Consider the following 21,978-nt stretch of genomic DNA (forward strand, 5'->3'; position numbering starts at 1 on the left):
ATTTGGTAACAGCCTTGTGCTTGCATATTTAACATTTTGATATTTTTGTTCAATATAGTATTTCCTATGTCTTCCTATAAACACAGAGCAAACAAATGTAGAAAGAACTCAACAATTATTTGAAAATTGTATAATGTCTAAATCTATAGTTTCCATCATACTTGGAGGTGATGTAAATCCAGAATGGGAGCAGATGCAGTAATCCCCTTTTCTTATTATCATAGCTTCCTTCTTAAGAAGAAGAGGGACATTTTCTCCTCCCTTTTTATGTAGCTAAGATGGGATTTGCAACTTTTCATGATTTTCTCTTGCAGGGTTCACCAATTGTTTCAGTATATTGAGTTAAATGAGGCTGTAGGAGGACATTTCCCCATTGAATTAACATAATGGACAAGGTTTTGTATGGCAACAGCATATAATTGTCTGATCTCTTCTAATTATCAATGTAAATTCTATGCAGGTTGAACTATGCAGAGACAGCAATCTTTTCCCCCTGCTTGTAAGGGTTGACATGCCTTGTAATCTAGAACAATTTATAGAGAAGTATATTCCACCTATAGAAACACAAACTCATGTGTTAAGTAGTATGAAAAATGGCATATTTTCTTTTCCAAAATCTTCATCTTTTTAGATGAGGAAGAATCATGCAAAGATAGCAAATATAAGAAACAATTCCCATTTACTTGAATTTTATTTATGTTGGTGCCTTCAAGCCAGTATTGTCTCCTAGTGAGTACCTGGACAAGTCCCTGCAGCTGAAATTGCATTTTAAGCAGAATTTACATAAATATGTTATCAAAGAGATGGCAAAACAAAAGTTGAGTTACAAGTATAGATGAAAGTGCAGTTTGATCAGGAATTTGAGGCTACCAAAATATCTTCAAAATATGCCTACAAGCCTGCACAAACACCAACATCTAAATTTTAAAAACCCAATATAAACCACATTTGAACATTAAGAAAAGAGAAACAATGGCAGGTGTTTATTGCAATTCAAGATAAAAATCTATTTTGGTATATGATAGCAGAATGGGTTAATGACAATCTTTTCATATACTACATTTAATCAGATTCCCATGCAGGGTTGGGAAGCTCATTTTAAAATTGTATATAAATTTCAGGAACTCGTGGTATCAGACCATAATAATGAAACTTTGTCAGACTGGCCAATAAGTTGATGTCTGAAATGAAAAAGCTTATCAGTGGCCTTAAACCAGACCTGGCAATGATTGTATCTCCCTTTAAATGCTGAAATCTCATCCTTTTCTTGAGAAGGCAGACAAGAACCAGATTAAAAGAAACAGAGAAATAGTCAAATGTAAAATACAAAACAAGATTCCCAGCCCAAAGACATCTCAAGTAGCATAAAATCATATTACGAGATTACAGTCTATCTCTAAACCAGATTATAATCTATAAAGCTAAAACAGAATGAAATTAAAACCATTACAAGATAATTTTTAAAACAAAAAATGTAGGATTGTAAAAGTATAACTATGAAATATGGAACTAGGGAAAAATTCAATAAAAATTATACATACATCAGCTTTTGCCTTATTTCCCTTGCAAGAATATAAAATTTAGTTACTGAACGAGTGATGGAAGGTGTTGGAGAGAGACTGGATGAGCTAGAGGAAGAAATCAAGTGGGGATTTAGTCAGGAATCTGTATGTAATATAAAAGGGAAAGGTCCACTCCTCCCTCCCAATGCTATTGAACCTTATCTAGTCTGGCCCATCTGAGAATTGTTAGTGTGGGGAGATTCCTGTGAAATAGGCATGGGCAATAATGTAACTAATTAATTCTTCATGTGTGGATTATTCACATCAGACAGAAGGTTTCAAATCTAAAAGGAATATTACAAGATTCTGATCTTCCAGCTACTTTGTGTAATGAGGATAAAAAAGATTGGTCCAAATGGGCCCCCAATTTTCCAGTATAGTAAGTAAGTATAACAACATGAAACCTGGCTCAAAAACAGTAACTGTGAGAGGGACCTTGGAGTCCTAGTGGACGATCACTTAAAAATGAGACAGAAATGTGCAGTAGCAGCCAAAAAAAAGCTAATACTGTCCTTAAACAGAGGCATAGAATCAAAATTACATGTAGTATTAATACTTTATAAAACCTTAGCAAGGCCAAACCTGGACTACTGCATCCAGTTTTGCTCACCACATTACAAAAAAGATGTTAAGACTTTGGAAAAACAAGAGTACCTAAGAAGATTAAAGGCCTGGAGACTAAAAAATATGAAGAACAATTGGGATTTGGGTTGGCTAATCTAGAGAAAAGAAGGACAGGGGTGCCATGATGGCACTATTCTAGTATTTGAGAGGTTGCCACAAAGAGAAGGGGGTCAAGAAATAATGGAGGAGAGAAACAATGAACTAAGGCAGGGGTGTCCAAACTTGGCAACTTTAAGACTTGTGGACTTCAACTCCCAGAATTCCCCAGCCAGCAGAGCTGGCTGGGGAATTCTGGGAGTTGAAGTCCACAAGTCTTAAAGTTGCCAAGTTTGGACACCCCTGAACTAAGGAGAAACTTCCTAACAGTGAGGGCAATTAACTTCCTAATTAGTGAAGACAATTGCCTGACAATTGTGATGTCAGAAGTTGTATGTGCTTCATCACTGGAGGTTTTTAAGAAGAACTAGACAGCCACTTTTCTGAAATGGTATGAAGTCTCCTGCTTGAACAGAAGACCTGAGATTGATCTTATTAGCATCACATAGCAGGATATTCAATTCATGGGATATTTTTAACAGCACACATACTAAAATTGGAAATATCAATATTAATGATTAACACTTTTCCATATGGATAAAGGATGGCTTATGGGAGAAAAAGATACTTATATGTAATGTTTGGAGGGGTTGATAAATTATTAAGTTTGTACTTGTGGTGAAGACCAGAATCTACCTCTTTATATTTCTTTTTTTCTGTTTTCTTATTTTCTCTTTTTTTCTGTATTCATTTTTTTCTTTGGTTTCTTCCTGAGTTTAGTTTGACTTTTGCTGTTGTTATTAAATTTTTCAATAAAAATTAGTTCAAAAAAATAACATTGGAAATCTTACATTAATCTGTGGACTCCGGTTTTGCCTGTGCTTTCCACATCAACAAATATCGAAATACGTCTTCAGATTAGGGAGTGGCCTTAATTTTCAAGAAAAGCGATAGGATGATCCTGCCAACTATCAAGCTATAAACCTCTTATCCACAAGTTTTATGCATGCCATTTGGACTGAAAATTACAAAAATGGCTTGCAAATGAAGCTACTTTTGGTTGTGAGCTGGTGGGGTTTAGACCTGTTCATTCTACACTAGACTATATTCCGATTTAATCAAGAAATGCATTGGAAGATCTAATACTTCATGTAGCCTTTGCTGATGTCAAATCCAGGTTTGATTGAATTTTGAGACCTCTTGTATGGAAAAATACACAAGGAGTTAGTTCTGATCTATGGTTACTGTTCCTAATCCAGAAGCTGCCAAAACATTCTAGCAGTGGTGGGATTCAAATGTTTTTACTACCAGTTCTGTGGGCATAGCTTGGTGGCATGGCTTGGTGGGGGCGGCAGAGGAAGGATACTATAAAATCTCCATTCCCTCCAGGTATCGCAGTATCCAGGGGAAGGATACTGCAAAATCCCCATTACTTCCCGATCAGCTGGGATTTGGGAGGCAGAGAATAAATGGGAGCAGGGCCAGTCACAGGTGGTATTTATCAGTTCTCCAAACTACTCAAAATTTCTGCTACTGGTTCTCCAAAACTGGTCAGAACCTGCTGAATACCATCTCTCCATTCTAGATAAAATGTGAGTCACAAAGCCTATCATCAATCCCCATTTCTGTTCATAATGGAGTAGGACATCCTACTCCTCTTTTGACATATAATTTCACTGTCAAAGAAACACTGGAATCCAAACCTAAGAACACAAATGCACACACACCAGAATAGCAAACATGAATGCCCACTCTTGCTTTAGGCAGTCCACATTTCAAGGACTCCCAACTGGCCTCAGACATGCACTGAATAGCTTAGTGAAGCTATTCTCTTATTGCAGAGAAAATTCCCCTGTAATAAACTTCCAGAAGACTAAAGTAATGATCTTCATTAAAACATTCAGGAAGCTTCAATTAGGGATAAAAGGCCAGGAGAATGAGTAAGTGGGGACTTTTAAATATCTGTCTCTGGTCCTTCAAGACTGAGGTTCATGGAATGCATACAATGATGATGTAGTCTCATAGGCCCAAGTAAGTACTCCGACTATTCTAATCAGGTTTATTTCCATGCGAAAGATAAGGAATGTATCTCTATAGATCTAAAACTGCTTACAGTAAAATTCTGGGCTTGATTGCTTGATGGATCCCAGTTAGGCCTTTACCCACATTTTAGCTGATGGAAATAACACAAACTGAGTTCATAACAGCAGCGCCTCAAGCCTCAAATGTGTATTCAATATAATTCTGAGGCTAGAGACTGGCCAGTTGAGGATTGAGGTAAGAGCTGCTTATTCATGTTCAATTATTGGTTTAGACCCCATTGTTTCTCAGTCAATCTGAGCCCATTTCTTCTATCTGACAACTTCTAATCCTTCTGGTTCCAATTTTTAGAAAACTTTCACCATATGGCCTTCTCCCTTGATTTCCTACATCTCATCGAATTTACTCAAGTTAACAAAAGTATCAGAGAATGGCTTTTAGATATTGCATGAAGTAATGAGAGAGGCCTTATTCCAGAATCTATCCAAAGAGAGTTTAATCACCCTAGGTGGAAACAAACTAATTACATTAATTCACTGATCTTCCCATTTCAACAAATGTTTTTTTTTCCGAGCCAGATGGAACAACTTCAGCACTTTTATATGTAGTTTTAATAAAGTTTCCACAGCTTATCAAGCCTCTCCTTGTAGTGATGGTTCAGTTGAATCACAGCTGGATTAAGGCCAACTAATACTCTATGCCTGACCATGGTGCTCCTCAATGGAAGCAAAGTTCTCACACCATGAGACAGAAACAGTGTGATAGCTGACTTCTTCAAATCAAATTATTCAACTATAATCATTCCCTTGACAAACATATTTCTGGGTTGAAATGAGCACTAATGAAATGTCTGCATGAAGGCAACATTGTTCCCTCTAAGCTGCGCGCCTGCGCGGCCGCGCACATAACAAGAAAACACAGCGCAGAAGTTTCAAACTGTGTGCAGTGTTTTTTAACGTCTTAAAATATTACTGAAAATATCCCCCCCCCTCCTCTCTCTGCACTGAACTCTCTCCTCCATCTGGTGATTGGTCAACTCAATGAAGACTCTACCTGGAGACCGATGACGTTACAGAAGGGAGAATTCTCATTAGTCCTCTGGGGCTTCGTTGGTTTCTGGGAAAACGCAATTCGCTGGTTATAGCCTGCATTTCCCTGCACATCCGGGGTTTCTCAGGCATTGCGTCTGAAGCCCCGTTCTCAGCTAGACAGCCGTTCTGAGATCCCTTCGCTTTGCAGAGAGAGGGAAGCAGCGGGGAATTGGACTGCCTGAGCCAAAGGGGTTCACAGGATCTTGAGATTTGGTTTTTGAGCAGTACCATTCCACTCTTTCCTTTTCCCTTTCTGTCCTTCTTCTATCTTCCTTTGCTTTTCCTTTTCCTTTCCTTTATCTTCTCCTTTTCTTTCTCTTTTGCTTTTCTTTCTCCTTTCCTTTCCTTTTTCCTTTCTTTCTTTTCCACTTCCCTTCCTTTCTCCATACCCAAGTATTTATGTATGTTCACTTTCTTGAGTTACCTATGAAGTAATAAAGGTGGGATAAAAATCTAATAAATAAACTCAAGTCCCATACCTTTCATCCTGTGATTTCTACTTCTCATGAATATGGGGCAAAAGTTTGAGGATGGATTGGTGCAGAGGCCAAATAAATGGTATCTTGTTTTTGATAATTGTAAATTGACAGCTCTCTTTAATGATGGAAGCAGAATCCTAATCTCTTTGGATTTTTTTTTCAGAGCCCTTTTGCTGTTGCTAGCCTAAGTCAGCTAATGTTAGGGCTTTCTGCTAGCTTTTTTTTTAATGCAGGATAACTGAGGAAGTGCTAATGAAGCACTACTGAGTGACTTGCACAGCAGATGGCTGCCAAGAAACCAGAACTTTTTTGTGTTTTTCTATAGTATCATGTTTTTCCTGTAGTTTTTGGAAGTGAACTAATCGGGTTAGTCTGCTCACTACATAGTGATTATTCTTTCTTCTGATTTCCTGAAGTAAAGCTCAAGAAAAGGTCTTCATATTGCTCAGATAAGACACTCACTTCTGAAAGCTGTTCTGCAATCTATCACCCTGCTTGATTTTTGTTTGTTTGTTAAAGATAAATACAACTAGACAGAGATGCTACAGTTGGTGTTAATTTCACTATGTAATTAATTAATTCACTAATTTCACTTTTTCCTTTCCTTTCTTTTTTCCTTTCCTTTCTTTTTTCCTTTCCTTTCTTTTTTCCTTTCCTTTCTCTTTTCCTTTCCTTTCCTTCTTTTCCATTTCATTTCCTTTTTCCTTTCTTCTCTTTTCCTTTCTTTTTCTTCTTTCCCATTTCCTTTCCCTTCCCTCCCCCTCCCTTCCCTTCCTTCCTTCCTGGGGGTCTGAGGGAGAGGGAGGGGACCCTTTACCTCCTTGCCCCCCTCCCCAACATCTGCTCTGATGGCAATTATGACTAAAAAAAATCAGGTGCTCAGGCATGAAAATATGCCGCTCAAACACTATACTTTTCCGCACACACTGAAAAAAAATTAGAGGGAACATTGGAAGGCAACCAAGCTCAGATAGTGCCAAGGAGCCCTCAATTTTTTTAAAAAAATGCAGATTAAAGTTGAACATAGCAGCTAAGGACAATTCAAAAAAGAAATTACTAAAATCAAATGTGGCAGTGAAAGAGTTAAGAGCATGACTGTTAGTGGGGAAAAGTCTCTGGTGCAACACTTCCCTTGATGCCCTAAGCATTGCTTATTTTGCATAACTAAGGGCGCAATTGAATCCATCAGGCATACACTGGTCTTTTCATAATGATATCCAAAAAGACAAATTTTACTATTGCTGTTACATGCTACAGGCAGGTCTGAGGAATCCTTTGTGGATTTCCTCGTATCAGATTTTTAAAAGCCTTATTATGCATAATGTAGCAAAGGCAATGTGTGATTTCTGGTCTACATGTGTGTATTTATTCCATCAATCTTTTGTCAAGTATTAATTAGTTACTAATTGTAATTTAACATTTTAGATTATTAAACATTACAGTCCAATTTATATCTACTGTACAATATATTGTTAATCTATTTCACTATGGATTCAGTATCTGGTTTTAGACTTTATTTATAATTAATTGTGTGAGAATTTTGTTCTTGTCTTAACTGATTTTAACTCTTGAAGTTAATAAAGTAGTACAGTGCTGTGTTAGTTAATTTATACTTAAGCATATTATACCTCGGTGGCTGGGTTTTGTTATATTTTGATTTAGCTAGTCCCTGGCCAAAATAAATTATCTATCAACATCCCAGAATGCATGTGGATCCCCAAAAGATTCCCATGCAGAGAGAAAACATGGGCTTGGATTTGACTGAAATACAACAAAATGAAATGCCATTTATGGTGGTAAATGGCAATGAATAATAAAGTAGGAGAAATATAGTAGCATTCAATGGGTAAATACAAAATATGTTTTGTTGAAGGAATAGCAGTAGAAGCATTCACAAACTACTCAGTGGGAAAATGAACAGTCATACAGGGGGAAATAGTAATTAGTGGGGAAATAGCATTTAAACAATAATTGAGAGAATAAGGGCTAATGCTGGGGTATTGCAGTTTTTTAAAAAGAGAAATTCAATATACTGTATTTTCAGAGTATAAGATGCACCTTCCCCCCCCCCAAAAAAGAGGGTGAAAATCTGGGTATGTCTTATACAATGAATATAGCATTTTGGCCTACTGAAACACAGCCCCCTTTGCAAAAATGGACAAGCAGGGGGTTTGGGAGGCTTGCAAAGTGCTCCTGGGGGCTGGGGAAGGCAAAAATGAGCCTTCTTAAAAGCCATTTTTCGCCCTCCTCAGGCTCCAGAGGCTTTATAGGAGCCTGGGGAGGGCGAAAAGAGCCTCCCCCGCCCTCCCAGAGGGCCTCCGGAGGCTTCAGGGACCGTCCGGAGGCTTCCCTGAAGCCTTCGGAACGCTTAAAATGACCCTCCGAGCAAACCGGAAGTGACTTCCGGTTTGCTCGGAGGGTGGTTTTAAGCGCTCCGAAGGCATCAGGGAAGCCTCCGGACGGTCCCTGAAGCCTTCGGAATGCTTAAAACCACCATCCGAGCAAACCAGAAGTGACTTCCGGTTTGCTCGGAGGGTCGTTTTAAGCGCACCGAAGGCGTCAGGGAAGCCTCCAGACGGTCCCTGAAGCCTCCGGAGGCCCTCTAGGAGGGCAGGGGAGGCTCTTTTCGCTCTCCCCAGGCTCCTATAAAGCCTCTGGAGCCTGGGGAGGGCGAAAAATGACTTTTAAAAAGGTGAACTCAGCTGGCCAGCACACGCATGCGCGCTGGCCGCTGACAGGGCAGTGCCTCGCGTGCCCTGACAAATGGCTCCACGTGCCACCTATGCCATGCGTGCCATAGGTTCGCCATCACTGCTCTAGATGATTCTAGAGATTCCCTAGGATACGCAGTATTTTTACAAGGAGGAGGATAGATCAGAGGAAGTTGACTTCAGTGGGAAAGAAAAGCAGACAAAATAAATTTCATTTCTTCACTCTGGTTGGTCAAAACGTTCGGCTCCCAAAGTCTCTACAAAAGGTTATTGAGTCATCCAGGGCAAATTCACAAACGATTCCTCGGTTCTCCTTGTCTTAAATATATTTGCTTTTAAAATATCCCCTTTCCTCTTGCCTTGAAATTAAACAGCATTTATAAGATTTTTGAAACCCAATCAGCCTTTCAGCAGAGTTTCTACATGCATGTTCGGTCTCACCACAATGGAAGTTTTATCCCTATAATTAGGGGAAATAATCAAACAAGTTCACAGTTGCAAGAGGTTAAGTGTGGAAGATGGGGAATAAGAATTCAGGATTCTTCATAATCATTGCCTATTTACAAGCTTTGGTTCCTCCAATATCTGAATTGAATTGAATTGAATTTATTAGATTTGTTAGCCGCTCCCTCTCCACGAAGGGACTCGGGGCGGCGTACAATAAATAAAAACACATATTATACAATTAAAACATTTCACGGAGGAGGTGTCAAAATCGCATAGTACAATACATAGGAATAGTCATAATAGAATTAAAAATTAAAATACCCCAATATAAAATTACAAATTTAAAAGATTGCCAGGAGGATAAAGATGGAATTATAATTGAGCCAGGCCGGCTAGTTGAAAAAGGTGGGTCTTGAGTTTTGAACGGAAGGAGCGGAGGTCGGTAGTAATCCTAATGTCGGGGGGGAAGGTCATTCCAGAGGGCTGGGCCCATCACAGAGAAGGCCCTGTTCCTGGGCGCCGCCCTCTGGCACTGTTTAGTGGACGGCACCCGGAGAAGTCCCTCTCTGTGAGAGCGAATTGGTCATAGGGATGTATGGGGCAGGATGCGATCCCGCAAGTAGCTAGGTCAAGTAGCTAATCTGTCTCATTATGACAACTTTTCTTCCTGAATAAAGGCAACAACGGTGCAATGTTCAAATTTTAGGAGGCAACAATCTCAGGAAAAGCTGAAGAGGGTGGGGATTGATCAACTTGAGGCATCATTACCTCATCTCTCTTTGACGACTGAGCTTTTTATGCCAAGTAGAATACAGAAAGCAGACACCGTGTTTTGAGGATTTAGTGCAATATTAGATAATAATAGTGTTTTCTCTCTCCCAAGCATGCACACTCATAAGGAAGTGATGTACATGATAATAGGATCAATATGTCTGGAATCCTCTCTCTAGCCACAAGAAAATTAATTTCCTTTCCATTATGTTTCCTTCTGGTTGCATAGTTTCAGTTTATGAGATATGTTTTACTTACAGAGCACAATATCCTAAGAGGCAAAGTTTAACTTTTCATTAAAAATGAAAAACAAAATGCTGAAGGATGCAACAACTGCTTCCACTTCCCTCCCCTCTAACTTAGTCTGAAAGGATTGGGTGTTTATGCTAATTCTAGAACTAAGAGGTAGGGAATAAAGATCTAAGGGCCACTATTTCTCAGAAGAATAGGCTGTTCACCATTTTTCTTGAGTTTGTGGGAGAATCGGGGTCAAATAAGTTTAAAATATTTGTGATTTTATTAAATAAATGAGTCGTACCAGGCATCTGGTTGACTACTGTGGAAAATTTAATATGGGGTTACCTGACTAAACCAACAGCGCTAGAAAAATAACCTACCTCCAGAAATTACAATCTAGAGCAGTGATGGCGAACCTATGGCACGCGTGCCACAGGTGGCATGTGGCGCCATTTGTCAGGGCACATGAGGCGCTGCCCTGTTAGCTGGCGAGCGCGCATGCACGCGCTGGCCAGCTGAATTCACCCTTTTTTAAAGCCATTTTTCTCCCTCCCCAGGCTCCCCAGGCGCCTTATAGGAGCCTGGGGAGGGCACCCTTTTTTAAAGCCATTTTTCTCCCTCCCCAGGCTCCCCAGGCGCCTTATAGGAGCCTGGGGAGGGCAAAAACAGCCTCCCCCGGAGGCCCTCAGGAGGCTTCATGAGCTTCCCTGAAGCCTTTGGAGCGCAAAAAACTGGTCCTATGGGCAAACCGGAAGTTTGGGAAGTTTGTTTTGACTGCTCCGGAGGCTTCAGGGAAGCCTCCTGAAGATCCCCGAAGCCTCCGTAGGGCTTCTGGAGGGGCGGGGGAGGCTGTTTTTGCCCTCCCCAGGCTCCTATAAAGCCTCTGGAGCCTGGGGAGGGTGAGAAAAGCATGCAAAAAATGGGGGGTTGTGCCTACAGTGTGTGCATGTGCACTGGGGGAGGGGGTCGTGCATTGCATTATGGGTGCGGCACGCCCACACATGACCCCCCCTGCGCTCCCCCCACTTATGGCACGCGAGCCAAAAAAGGTTCGCCATCGCTGATCTAGAGTTTGTCTCTAACTGAATTCTGTGTGTATTCTCAACTACCACATTAACTGTGAACCCATTCTTATAAGAACCTCATTCAAGGGATCATGTAATCCATTATACATTGAACACAAATATATACATAACAGGAAAGAAACTGTTGTATATGAAAGCCTTCATATGTTATTGAGCCTTTGTAAATGAGAAGAAAATTCTTTGGGGAGAATATGTGAAAAGAATGGAGGCTGCATAGTTAAAAACTATTTTTGAAGAATCTTTATATATTCCTTATACTTGCAAACAATTTATATAGCCAAGTTTTTTCCCTTGACTTCTTCAGCACAATATAGGGGCTAGGTAAAGTAAAGACAAAGGTTCCCCCCGCACATATATGCTAGTCGTTCTTTTTTCTTTTTTTCCAAAGAATTTTATTGGTTTTTTAAACATTTATAGGGAAAAGGGTAAATGGAAGGGTATACAAATTTTGGCAGTTGCAAGTGTAGCAGGCGCCCCCTCCCTCCAAACTCATAAAATACATCTGAATATAAAACATTAGTACATAATCATATAAAATCAGCATATTAATTCTAAAATATATATTTTCCATCAGTTTATATATTGTAATATATATTCTACATATAATTTCATTACTACTTTCGGTCTGTTTATAACAATGTGGTTTTCTTATTCATTTTTGTGATCTGAGCTTTCTTGGTGTTGCCCCTTCTCCCCCCGCTGGCAGAGCTCCGGCCCCTCCCGTGTCCTGGATAACCGTTGTAGAGTCTTCTGTTTTTTCTAGGTTTGCTTTGTTTTTTTCCATAAAGGCCTGTGCCTCTATGGGTGTATTGATTCTAATTCTTGTCTCCTCCCAGAATATCAGCATACCTTCAGGCATCAACCATCTAAACCACACCCCCTTCTGGTATAATTTATTCGCCAATTGCGAATAATTTTTCCTTTTTTCCCTAATTTTTTTGGGGATCTGCTTCAGGATGGTTATTTCCCTGTCGTGATATGTCAATGCTTGCCCCCTTTGTACACCCAGAATCTCGTCTCTTGTGCTTTTTCTAAGGAATTTAATATGGACCTCCCTGGGTACATTGTGTGTTCTGGCATAAGCTGAATTCACTCTATAAACCAGATCTATCTCCCATTCCATCTGTTGTTTTTCTTTATGTATGTATTCGGCTAGAATATCAGTCATAATGTCCCTTATATTTTCCCCAACTGCTTCTATAACATTTTGAAATCTAAGATAAAAGGACATTCTCTCAAACTCTGTTTTCATTTGTTGGATATCAAGTTCTTTGTTTCCCTTCTGCATTGCTTCTACCCCCCCCTCACCTCCGCCACCCCACCCTCCACAAGGTCCAGTCTCTGTGAGTTCTTATAGCTTTGGACTTGATTCTCTTTAATTTCTTCCTTCATTTCTTTTAATTGTTTCTTAATTTCTTCCTGGCCCTGCATAAGTTGCTGAAGCATTTGTTGCAAATCCATCTCTGTACTCTTAGGTTGCATCAGTTCTGTAATCTTTGACTGTGTGGCAGGACTGGATGTTGCAGATGTTGGTGCAGAAGTAGCAAAGCCAGGTTTTCCAGGGGGTGGTCTTTTTGGAGACATAGTTTATGAAGTAGAGAGATCAGTCAGTATAGAGAATGGACAGCTGGAGAAGTAGAGCAGACAGATGAGTCCAGGAGGCAGAAGATCCAAGCAGATGGGAGTTTCTTTAGTCAGTCTGGTAATAGAGAGAAATTTCCCCCCCAGAGAGTTCAAAAAAAAAAAAAACAATCCACAAGAGATTCTTCTGGGTGACACGGAGACAAAGACCGGAAGCCTGAATTTTAAAGGTGGAGTCAGGTTTCACAGTTCATGAAGACAACGGAAGTGTGCCATCTTGCCCTGCCAGCTTTGGGCTCAGAGGCATAGTAAAGTTTTAAAAGTTCACAAAGTTCTCAGGTCATCAATAAATTCTGGAGCTAAATCCAGTGAAAATCACTTTTACAGGGGTGAGGCATCATTGGTAGGCTCTCCCCCCTCCTCCTTCCCCTGGGGGCGAAAGCAAGATTTTCTCAAGCTGCTTGTCCAAGGGGGGGGGGAATCCCCCTCCCTCCAGCCGCACCTCCAAAAAAATCCGAGAGTTTAACTTTTTAAATTGCTGAAAAGTCCATCAAGTCAAGAGAAAGGGAATGAAGAGAGGAAGCGCCTCACCACACCGCCGCTGCTTCCTTCAATTTTGCATCGTCCGATCAGCCTGAAGCGAGACGCCCACGTGCCCTCCGAGACTGCTCCTCGATGCCTGGAGCAAAGCGGAGAAACCCCCACCAGCCGCCGCCGATGCCAGGGTCCTCTGCGAGCCGCTCCTTCGGCAGGACGCCTCTCTGGGGCGTCCTGTGCCCCCCAGAAGCGGGGAAGCCCACCGGGGAGCGGGAGCGGGCAAGGGACTTGCCCGTCGCCATAGCCGCTGGAACCGGAAGTCGCCATGCTAGTCGTTCTTGACTCTAGGGGGCAGTGCTCATCTCTGTTTCAAAGCTGAAGAACTAGCATTGCCCAAAGACATCTCCATAGTCATGTGGCCGGCCTTCAGTTGTGCCTAAAGTCTGTGGCAGGCATATACTTCAACGATTCTCTGAAAGGTGGATCATGTTTCCCAAAGTTGTATGGTTACCCCAGATAAGATACAAGCCTGAGATGCTTCATAGAATGTAAGATAACTTGAGGTCTGAAATAAATTACTTGTAAGAGATTAGCTCAATCTTGGCTCTTTGGCAAGGTGTTTGACTTTTTTTGTATAAATTTAAATATTTTATATACATTTCTGAAAGTCTACCACAAATGGTAAGCACCAGGCATTAAAGGGGAAAGGGGAAATTTCTTTTCAGGTTTTTACAATTGACTTCAAAAGGGAATTACTTTACATCAGTGGTCTTCTTTTATTTCCAATTGGAATATGTCTGGGAGGGACATAGAACAAAAGAAGCCTTTTATGTGAATTTTTCCATTTCTGCCCATAATTGAGCTGGACAGACAACAGTGGCAGCTGTAGTAGACCCACCTACTCTCTGTGTCTCATTTTTGCTGGCTCTTTTTGTGCTAACAGCCTCCCACTGATGTTTCGTGTGTGCTTTGTAGGCACACACTGCTTCTTGGCTGCTCCAGATGTCTTTTGTCCTACTTTCTGCCACTCCCTTGGGTTTTATTTTTACTGTAGGATATGCTAAAGAGTAATTCTGTCCTGATAAAGCATTTAGAACAATAGCATCATCAGGTGAGTAGGTTAACTGAGATGTCTTAGTAATTTTATCTGCTCACCAGCTAGTTTTCTTCGCTTCTGTTTAGTCGGAATTGGCAGCAAGAAGCACAGGAAGACCATCATGACACTGTCTCTGCCTCTCTCCTCCAAAATACATTCAAGAAGAGAACTGCTTCCTGATGAGAAGAAAACTCAGGGAGCCACTGGAAGTCCATCTTTTTTGACTAGCATTGTCTGTCACAGCGGGCAGATATGCAAGTAGTCTGAATTCTAAGCACAAAAGATAAATGGAGAAATGGTGATGTAAGAAAGGAAGCATTGTGTACAAGGTTTGATCTGCATGACTAGATTCCCTCAGCATGAGCAAAGCAAGTAACCTTTTTTTAAAAGATAAAAATGTACATTGTTATCCTCCAACCCACTGAGAAGTAATTTTTATCTGTTCTTTTCTGCTATGTACATGTCAATATCAGTAGTTTCCAATTTATATCCGCTCAAGCAGCATTTTCTGATTAATCTGCAATGCTTCATTTCATTGTAGGTAAACACCTCCAGTACACCTGGCTATTGGACTGCCATATCTGTGGACAAGCAAGGCATCTTCCTTCCCTCCCTGCCTCCCTCCCTCTCTCCCTCTATTAAATTAACAAGAGTTCTACCATTACTCCTTAGAGTCCATGACAGAAACATAAAACAATTCCTCTCCTCTTCTTGATCATTTCCCATTCTAGCTCAAGTGACAGAAAAAAATTGTAACATTGTGTTTTTGCTGGTCCACAGTGAACATCATGAAACTATCAGGTGTGAAAGTGTCAAATATGAAATAGAGTCAATGAAGAAGCTCTTATAAAATAAGTATAAAAAAAATAAAACTCTTCAAAGGCCACATATGGAAAAGAAGGAAATTGGTTCTTACTGTCCCAGGAAATGTGAGAAGCAGGGCCATAGTACATGTGGTCTAGGTAGAAGAACAAAACACCACTATGACTGACTGACATCGAGGAAGGCTGAAATCTAGAAAGAGATTTCTTAAGCCAATTTCATTTCCAACCAATCTACACGTAGGAATTAAGCGACTGAAATCTACACTTTGGAAGAGGCCTAAGCCAAAATGGACATAGGGAAGCCTTATTTGGAAGAAGCATGCATTGGAAAACTTCAGATAATTTAATTGCCGTCTAAAAAATAATAATGGTATTAAGAGCACAAATTGGCTGAGTTAGGATCAATCAGTCAGATGTATCCCTCTGGTTTTAAGACAAAATAATTGGAGTTGCCAAAGAAAGATAGGACATAGACATGATAAATTACTTCGTATTTTTTCTCTAAATAAGATAAAATAAATAAAATAGTCTTACAGATATTTCTTGCTCTTCTCATTCTAGCCAATGGGGAAAACATCCAAGAATTCAGAAAAACAGTGAGGTGAGCCACAGATACATGATAAAGCATAATATCAGTTCAGTCTTACTACTTAAACCCATAAATGAGATTCTAAAATGAATATATTTTATGTTCAAATATGTGTTTGATATAGTGAAACTTGAACACATTTTACATCTGATGTTTCTGTTATTTATTTATCTTATGTAGAATTTCATCATTCATCAGAGCCAGGGAATTATAGCAGTTTTCATAACAACTATATTTCACATCCTGTCTCAAAACGTGACTATTTATTAATACATGGACACATCAGACTGCCCATTTCTGACATTTATTTTCAGACTGAATAGTGATTCTTTTATATTTGCATACTACAAAGATAGAATAAAATAAACCTTGAATCTAAGACAAATGTCTACATCTTCCCATAAATTAAACTGAAAGGTCTTGCAGTGTCTTTTGTTCCCTATTGATTTTCACTCATTTCCCACCTTATTTTGATCTTGTCAACCCTTCCAGATAGTTCAGAGAAGTATGAACTACCAAACTAGAACCAAACATACTAATATTATTGTGATTATTACAATTATTATTGCAATCTTACAATAGCAGAATCTTGCAACTCTGAAAGCACTTTCCCCTTTTCCTACCTTTACATCCCAGAAAACCAGTGAAGGTCTGAGATGCTTTCTAGAACCATCATTAGGAGTTTAACCACAAGTGTAGATTCTAGGCGATCTTGCATAAAACCTTTATTTTTATTATTTGTTTTACTTATTATTACTTTATTTGTACCTGTGATTTATTATACTTGATGGAAAAGTCATGTTTAAGTTGTTGTTTTGAAGATCATAGTTTTATGTATGCATGTATGTATGCAGTGATGTCCCGGTGTCTGGAAGCCGTCGGGGTCTGGATGGGGGACAACAGACTCAAACTCAACCCCTCCAAGACTGAGTGGCTGTGGCTTCCGGCACCTCGGTTCAGCCAGCTGACTCCATCGCTGGCCATAGGGGACGAGCTACTGCCCCCTGTGGAACGGGCGCGCAATTTGGGCGTCCTCCTAGATGCCCGGCTGTCAATGGATGACCATGTGGCAGCCGTGGCAAGGGGGCGTTCCACCAGGTTCGCCTGGTGCGCCAATTGCGTCCCCTACTGGACCGAGATGCCCTACGCACAGTCACTCATGCACTGGTGACGTCTCGCCTAGATTACTGTAATGCTCTCTACATGGGGCTTCCCTTGGGACGCGCCCGGAGACTGCAGCTAGTCCAGAACGCGGCCACGCGGGTTATCATGGGAAGGTCTAGATACTCCCACGTAACACCGCTCCTGCGCGAGCTGCACTGGCTACCTGTGGTTTTTCAGGTGCGTTTCAAGGTCCTGATTACTATCTTTAAAGCGCTCCATGGCTCAGGACCTAGTTACTTGCGGGATCGCATCCTCCCACATACATCCCTGCGGCCAATCCGCTCTCACAGAGAGGGCCTTCTCCAGGTGCCGTCCACTAGGCAATGCCAGCGGGCGGCGCCAAGGAGTAGAGCCTTCTCTGTGATGGGCCCAACCCTCTGGAATGACCTCCCCCCCGACATTAGAACCACCTCGGACTTCCTCTCCTTCCATCAAAAATTGAAGACTCACCTGTTCCGACTAGCTGGCCTGGCATGATTATAAATGTTACATCTATGAACTCCTGGTAGTATATTCTCATCTGGTTATTTTAAGGGTAATGTTTTAGTTTTAATTGTTTTTAGGGCTTTTAGCCTCATATTTATTTATTCTTCTGTACAGGACTCTTAATTTTAACCTCCTCCACATACATACATACATATATTTATAGCCCTATTTATATTTGTATTTTATCTGTGATTTATTGTGGACTGTACACCGCCCCGAGTCCCTTTTTGGGAGAGGGGGCGGTTTAGAAATGTGAATAAATAATAATAATAATAATAATAATAATAATAATCAATAATCAATAATCAATAATCAATAATCAATAATAATAATAATAATAATAATAATAATAATAATAATAATAATAATAATAATGTTTTAAGTGTACACACTTCCAACTTCAATCACTTCTAGCTGTTGAAGAAACTTGTGCAAAAGTAAAACCCTTTTTAAAAAAAAATACGAATAACAGTGGAAAAATAAAAAAGAAAGAAAGTAGAATAATCACCCATCTCACTCAGCTTTATTCAGACTGATGTGTTCCTATCGAGTCCCTTTCGGGAGAGGGGGCGGTATATAAACGCTAATAATAAATAAATAAATAAATCTTAGATAGGTCAGAAATTGATAATAAGCATAAAAATAAAAAGAGTGGGGTTTGTCTGCATGTTTTCACTCTTCTATATTTTTAATAACCTTCACATGTGCATAGAAGAAGAATGGAGAGCTAAGATTTCTCTAAATACTTATCTACATGTACTCTGTGTGTTCAGCAGGTTCTGACCAGTTGTGGCAGAAATTTTGAATAGTTCAGAGAACTGGCAAATACCACCTCTGACTGGCTCCACCCCTGTCTATGCCTCCAGAGTCCCAGCTGATCGGGAGGAAATGAGGATTTTGTAGTATCCTTCACCTGGAGAGGGGTAGGATTGGAGATTTTGCAGAATCCTTCCCCTGCCATGCCCACCAAGTGTCAGGGTTCCAAATAGCATCCAAAAGTAAATCAGAGTCCAAAGAAAAGTATTGCTCAAAGTTCCAATTTATTAAGAGAGCCATGTTGGCACATCTGGGAAAACCCGAATCTGAAAGCTTCCTGGTTTCCCCCACCCAGTTGAAAATTCAAGATCTTGCCCCCACACCCACGAGTCCATCACATGGCCCATTCTCCCGCTGCCATGCTGCCAGTTCCACCCATCCAATTCCAGTCAAGTGCAGAGGTGCAGAAACAAAGGATGACCTTGGCTTTTTAGAAAGAATTTTGTTGTGACTATATAGTATGTAGACTCCTTACAATCCCCCCTCCCATTTTCCCACAATAGAAAATGCATAACAGAATAATAGAAAGTATGGCAGGCCAAAGACCCAAAATAAAAGATGGCTGCAGGCCTGACACCAAGCCATGCTACACCAGCCAAGCCATGTCCACAGAACTGGTAGTAAAAATTTTTGAATCCCACCACTGCTTACGATATGTATGTATCCCACTCACACTGCCTCACAGTGCTGTTGCCTAAATCAAATATTAGAAGACAAGAGAGTCTGAGCTGTCAAATAGCTACTTCTGCCTGCTTCAGACGATGCTGGCATGGGCTTTGATTGCCGGATAAACACAACTGTGAAAGCTTCAGTCACTTTCTTGATGAGCTACTCATAATTCAGTATTGTTCTGCTTTCACACCATACCATGGTCTTTACCATCTGTTCTTTGCTGGCCTTCATATCTGGCTGCAAGTATTTTGTAGCATAATCTTACCTTGCGGGCTATGACTGTTCCTTTGTGGAGAAGATTATATGCACTTCCCATTAATACTAATGGAGTTACATGCATCGGTAACTCCAGAAACCATAAAATGTAAGCATGTCATATTCCTCCAAAGCATAATCCCACTGAATGGTGATAGTCCATAGGTGTTTATCACAGCAAATTGTATTGAGAGAAAGGCAGCTCTTTTGTAAGGTGCTCAAATTCCTTCATGCATTTTTATCTTCTTTTGCAGTTCCTGCTTATTTTAGGATGTGCATAATTTAGAACCTCCCCGCCCCCCAAAAATCAACTGTTGTGTAAAATGTATGAATGATGAGGAATGCTCAGTTTGAAACAAATCTATGTCCCAATAACTTGGTCTAATACTCTCCTTTTCTGCCCGAGCTCAGTAAAATCAATAAAGGACTGAAGAACATTAATAAATGTTTAACAATCCTTTAGATAGGCCAAACAATAAAGCAATCTTTCAGTGAAAAGGTGGTTACAAAAATGATTGAAGAGAGCAATGGAAACAACTAATGAGACACTCAATGGAAACCTATAATGGAACATCTGGTATTACACTTTCATGAAGACTTCAAGTTCCTTTGATTGCTGAAGGAGAAGTGATGCTTGCTGCATATCCCCACACTCAAGGTTGTCTTCATGCTTTCTATATGCTGAGATGCTAGATTTCATTCCAGAATTTCCAGATATACTGTAGCTGAAGAACTATTACCAATGCTAGTCAACAGAGGCAGTACCAGAATAGATGGATCAAATGATTTGATCCATCTATTCTGGATCAAGAATAGCATATCTAATATGAGAATGTAGAAAGGCAGCTTTCTACATTCTCATATTCTCATCTGCTGTAGTTTCTGAATAATAATTGAAAACAGGCCTTGACCTCCTATTTCATGGAATATGAAGAACAGTATGTTAGCTTACAGAGATTAGACATCCTAGGTTACACAGAATAGTGTGAGCATACTTGAGACATAACTAAACTTTAGTTGTGCTTGCATTATAGTGATGAATATATGTCAGATGTAACTGATATTCTCCTTACTGATAGGTGGTAACATTACATGTGAATGGATATGACAAAGATTCTTAACATAGTCTATATTTTCTCTATTTTACTGGGGGAAAAGATAATGAGTGCAACATAAGAACTAGTGATAAGCTTAGGGGCAAATGTGCAATATTCTCAATCAATGTGATCTAGGAGGGGGAAAAAGATTCTACTAGAATGATTAGGAAAAAAAATACAATTACAGAGTGCTACGGAAGTACAAAGAGTATGAATGTATGAAAAAAATGTTTGGTGCAATGTTGAAATGAAAGAGGCTGTAAATGTGAAAAAAATGCATGTAGGAGAATAATCCCTGTGAAAAATAAAAGAAAGAGAAACATCCTGTACAATTTCTATACAGAAAAAGATACCTGCAGAGAATTTAGTTAAAAAGAAGTGGTTAAAATAAAATAAAAGACAGAGAAAACGCAAAGTGATTTTGAAGGAATTAAAAATAATTATTTTGGAAGTAATGATGAGCAGTAAGTAAAGCGCCTCTAGCAGATTGAATGGTATTAAAAATAAAAGCGAAATGACTTGGGACAAAGCAAATGAGTAGATGCTGGTGTGTGATCTGTATAAGAATGATACTGATATCTGAAGACTGGAACTGAAGCAAATGCTATAAATGTTCAGGACTGAGAGTGGGGGGAGGAAGAAAAGCAATTCATAAATGCAGCTGAGAAAGTTGAAAAAGATAAAGCTGCATATGTAGTTGAAAACTGAAAAATGTTAAACTAGGGTCATTATTTGTTTAAAGAGTAGCTATACAACTTGCTTTGCTTGTTTCTGTTAGCCCTAATTCAGACCAGAAGAACAACCAGGAATACTGATTCTATCTTTATTGTAATCTCACATGAACATAATCTAGCAAGTCTACCTTCATTTGCTTTTACTCACCAAAAGACTAGGGAGGGTCCATTCTGAAACACTTTCCTAAACTCTTCCTTAGGGAAACATTTGATCTGTGGATGCAGGAAGTTTTTGAACTTTTAACTCTATACATCAGAATCACAAGGTGTTATTGAAGAAGAACACATCCCACCAAATAAAAGTGACTTACGTGTTGAATGAAAAATAGTGGTTTACAAAGAACAGATAGAAATGGTTTTACAAATGAAAAATGATGACTTCAAAATGGAAAAATATATACAAATTACAAAGCAGGTGAATGATCTAGATTATTTCTTTAGATTGAATTACAAGAGGGATTTATTAGAGTTGCCATGCTGGCAGTTCACAGGAAGCCTGACAAAGATGGTAAGAATTTTAAGAGAAGAGACAAAGAATTGGAGAAGGCAGCTGCTAGACTTTTCCTTAATGAATTAAGATTGTTTGCAGAAAGAAGAAAGAATTCAGTATTGATTTATTTGATCAGGGTTAAAATAATGGGTTGCTGTTTTAAGACATTTAGTGGCTTTTCTGATTAGAGGTGGATAATGATGGTAATTTTGGGAATGTTTAAATAGAAAGGAAGGATTTAAACTGGGTGTAATAGATATATTTTGCAATATTTATATTTCTAATAACCTTTACTGATTTTTTTTCTGTTTAAAAGGGTGGGATAAAGTTCTAGAGATGAATTAGAAAGTGAAGTGAAGTATGGAATAAAGAGATGTTTGGCTGTATTTTAAGGGAAAGTGATAAATTGTTAATATTGATTATACTTGTTGGGAATAAACAAGCTGGTTTCTTTTTATATTTTTCTTTTTCCCCTTCTTTTTCCTGCACTTTTAAAAAACTATTTCTTAAAATATATTTTTCTATTTTTGTAGTGGTATAAATTTTACTTGTAT

At 39.5% G+C, this 21,978-nt stretch overlaps 1 long non-coding RNA gene across 1 annotated transcript in view; it reads right to left on the minus strand.

Moving 5' to 3' along the window:
* The window catches only part of LOC309387091, a 41,107-nt gene extending 19,918 nt beyond the window's left edge, over window positions 1-21,189 (minus strand). The window contains exon 1 of the long non-coding RNA XR_014174541.1: window positions 21,083-21,189. This is a non-coding gene — a long non-coding RNA (uncharacterized lncRNA). The remainder of the gene's footprint in view (window positions 1-21,082) is intronic.
* Window positions 21,190-21,978: the final 789 nt, after the last annotated feature.

The sequence above is a fragment of the Natrix helvetica genome (genome assembly GCF_964273705.1).
Source record: "Natrix helvetica genome assembly, chromosome: 2".
In the NCBI taxonomy this organism is placed as follows: domain Eukaryota; kingdom Metazoa; phylum Chordata; class Lepidosauria; order Squamata; family Natricidae; genus Natrix; species Natrix helvetica.